General features: G+C 38.7%; 1 pseudogene; it reads left to right on the top strand.

Annotated features, from left to right (window-relative positions):
• The first annotated feature begins 294 nt into the window (after window positions 1-294).
• Window positions 295-1251, top strand: LOC110539936 (small ribosomal subunit protein eS1-like; annotated as a pseudogene).
• The last annotated feature ends 2318 nt before the right edge of the window (window positions 1252-3569 follow it).

Raw genomic sequence — 3569 nt, 5'->3', positions numbered from 1 at the left:
TTTAAAACTTCTGACAGGAGTAAATGTTTGCCAGAGTAAAGACTGTCTAGAAAATGGGTTTGGAGTGTAGATCCTAACTATACATATGACAGAAAATTAAGGTATAGTATAAACAAAGAATTTAAAACAGAAACACCAAAAAACAAAATCATCCTCTCAGCAAATATGCTAATGAACTGAACAGACAGTTCTCAAAAGAAGAATATAAAAATGGTCACTAAATATTTGAAAAAGTTTTCCACATTGTTAGCTATTAGAAAAGTCTAGGTTGCTTTTGACTCTCAGAGCAATACCATGGCACTCAGCAAGAACAAGAGCCTGACGAAAGGCAGCAAAAAGGGAGCCAAGAAGAAAGTGGATGGTCCATTTTCTCAGAAAGATTGGTGTGATGTGAAAGTTCTAGCTATGTTCAATAATAGCACACTGCTCACAAGAACTCAAGGAACCGAAATTGTATCTTATGGCCTCAAAGGTCATGTGTTTGAAGTAAACCTTGCTGATCTATGGAAAGACAAAGTTGCAGTGAGAAAATTCAAGCTAGTTACTGAGGAAGTTCAAGGCAAAAACTATCTGAAAACTTCTGTGGCATGGATCTTACCTGGGGCAAAATGTGTTCCATGGTCAAAAAGTGGCAGATCATGATTGAAGCTCATGTTGATGTCAGGATAACGAACTGGTGGTTATTTGCTCTGTTTTGTTTTGGTTTCACAAACAAAAACAAAACAAACAAAAAACCACAACAACCAGGTATGCAAGATATCCTATGCACAGCACCAATGGGTTCACCAGATCAGGAAGAAGATGATGGAAATTATGGACTGAAAAGTGGAGACTGAAGGAAGTGGTTAATAAATTGATTCCAGGAAGCATTGAAAACAACCCAGAGGAGGAGGTCCTCCCCTATTAGTGGACTTGGAAAGGGGCAGGGAGGAGATGAGGGAGGGAGGATGGGATTGGGGAGGGAATGAGGGATACAGCTGGGATACAGAATTAACAAAATGTAACTAATGAGAAAAATAAAATTATGGAAAAAGAAAGAAAGAAAACGACCCAGAAAAGGCTTGCCAATCCATTTATCCTCTTCATGATGTCTTCCTTAGAAAAGTAAAAAAAAAAAAAAGTTTGAACTGGAAAAACTCATGGAGCTCCATAGTGAAGGTGGTTCTTCTGGAAAAACAGCCTGTTAGGAGACAGGTGTTAAAGTTGAACAAGCTGAAGGGATATGAAATGCCAATCCAATAAACTGTTTAAAATCCAGATTTTTCAATAGTGACAACTAAAAAGTGCTACATAAAAGAAAAGAAAACTCTAATTTAAAACTTCCTGATATTGGATTTTACTCAGGTCAAAATAGCCATCATAAAGAGAGCAAATCACAACAAATACTGGAAAGGTTGTGACAAAGAATTATATTTATTTCTGGTGGGAATATATTCTTTTTTCTTTTTTCCCCAGCATTTTTATTACAGTTTATTCACTTTATATCACAACTGTAGCCACCTCCTTAATCCCCTCTCAATAGTGCCCTCCCTCCCTCCCTCTTCTCCTCCCATGCCTCTTCCCCAGTCCACCCATAAGGGAGGACCTCCTCCCCTTCCTATCAGGTCTCATAAGAACTAGCTGCATTGTCTTCCTCTGTGGACTGGCAAGGCTGCTCACCCCTCAGGAGGAGGTGATCAAAGAGCCAGCCACTGAGTTCATGTCAGAGATAGTTCCTGTTCCCCTTACTAGGGTACCCACTTGGAAACTGAGCTGCCATAGACTACTTCTGTGTAGGGATTCTAGGTTATCTCCATGCATGGTCCTTGGTTCAAGTACCCATCTCAGAAAAGACCCCTGGGCCCAGATTTTTGGTTGTGTTGCATTCCTTGTGGAGCTCTTGCTCCCTCCAGGTATTTCTGTCTCCCCCTTCTTTCATTAGATTCCTGCACTCTGCCAGTTTGGCTATGAGTCTCAGCATCTGCTTCTATACCCTGCTGGGTAGAGTCTTTCAGAGGCCCTCTTTGGTAGGCTCCTGTCCTGTTCCCTGTTTTCTCCCTCTTCTGATGTCTATCCTGTTTACCTTTCTGAATGAGGACTGATCATCTTACCCAGGGTCCACCCTCTTGCTTAGCTTCTTTAGGTGTACAGATTTTACTATGTTTATCCTATGTTATATGTCTAATATCCACTTATAAGTGAGTGTATACAATGTGTGTCTTTCTGCTTCTGGGATACCTCACTCAGAATTATTTTTTTTCTAGTTCCCACCATTTGCCCACAAATTTTATGATTTCCTTGTTTTTAATTGCTGAGTAGTGTGTAAATGTACCACACTTTTCATATCCTTTCCTCTGTTGAGGGAGATCTATGTTTTTCTAGATTTTGATTATCACAAATAAATCAGCTATGAACATAGTTTGAGCAAGTGTCTTTATTGAATGGTGGGAAATCATTTGGGTATATGCCTAGGAGTGGTATAGCTGGATCTTGAAGAAGCACTATTCCTAATTTTCTGAGAAAGCATCAGATTGATATCCAAGGTTGCATTCCTCCCTGCCATGGAGGAGGGTTCCCCTTTCTCCACTTCCTCTCCAGCATGTGTTGTCACTTGAGTTTTTATTTTAGCCATTCTAATGGTTGTAGAGTGAAATCTCAGGGTCGTTTTGATTTGCATTTCCCTGATTACTAAGGACATTGAGCATTTTTTTCAATGTTTCTCTGCCATTGAATATTCCCGTATTGAGAATTTTCTGTTTAGCTCTGTACCCCATTTTTAATTGGATTACTGGATTTTTTTGCTTTTTACCTTCTATATATATAAAGTTATTTATATATTTTGGATATTAGCCCTCTGTCAGATATAGGGTTGGTGAAGATCCTTTCCCAGTCAGTAAACTGTTGTTTTGTTCTGATGACAATGTTCTTTGCTTTATAGGTTTTCAGGTTCATGAGGTCCCATTTAAAATTACAAACACAATTCTTTAAAGATCTTGAAAGAAAAATTCTCAACTTTATATAAAATAATAAGAAACCCAGAATTGCTAAAACAATCCTCTACAATAAAAGACCTTCTGGGGGAATCTCCATACCTGATCTTAAGTTGTACTATAGAGCAACAATTTTAAAAACTGCATGGTACTAGCATAGAAACAGAATGGTGGATCAATGGAACTGAACAGAAGACCCAAACCCACACACCTATGGATACCTGATTTTTGACAAAGATGCCAAAACCATACAAAGGAAAAGAAGATAGCATCTTCAACAAAGTGCTGGTCTAACTGGATGTCTACATGTAGAAAATGCAAATAGATCCATATGTATTACCCTACATAAAACTAAAGTTTGAGTGGATCAAAGATCTCAACAATAAACCAGACACACTAAACCTGTTAGAAGAAAGAGTGGGGAAGAACCCTGAACACACTGACACAGAAGACAACTTCCTTAACAGAACACCAACAGCACAGGCTCTAAGATCAACAATCAGTAAATGGGAATATAATTTTGTATGGCCATTCTAGAAACATAATGGCCATGTGACCCAGCTCACCCAGACTTGGTTATATAGCAAAACAACTGTAAGT

Source organism: Meriones unguiculatus, chromosome 6 (genome assembly GCF_030254825.1).
Source record: "Meriones unguiculatus strain TT.TT164.6M chromosome 6, Bangor_MerUng_6.1, whole genome shotgun sequence".
Classification (NCBI taxonomy): Eukaryota; Metazoa; Chordata; class Mammalia; order Rodentia; family Muridae; genus Meriones; species Meriones unguiculatus.
Note: the sequence above shows the minus strand (reverse complement) of the source record. Positions and strands in the feature narration are given on the sequence as shown.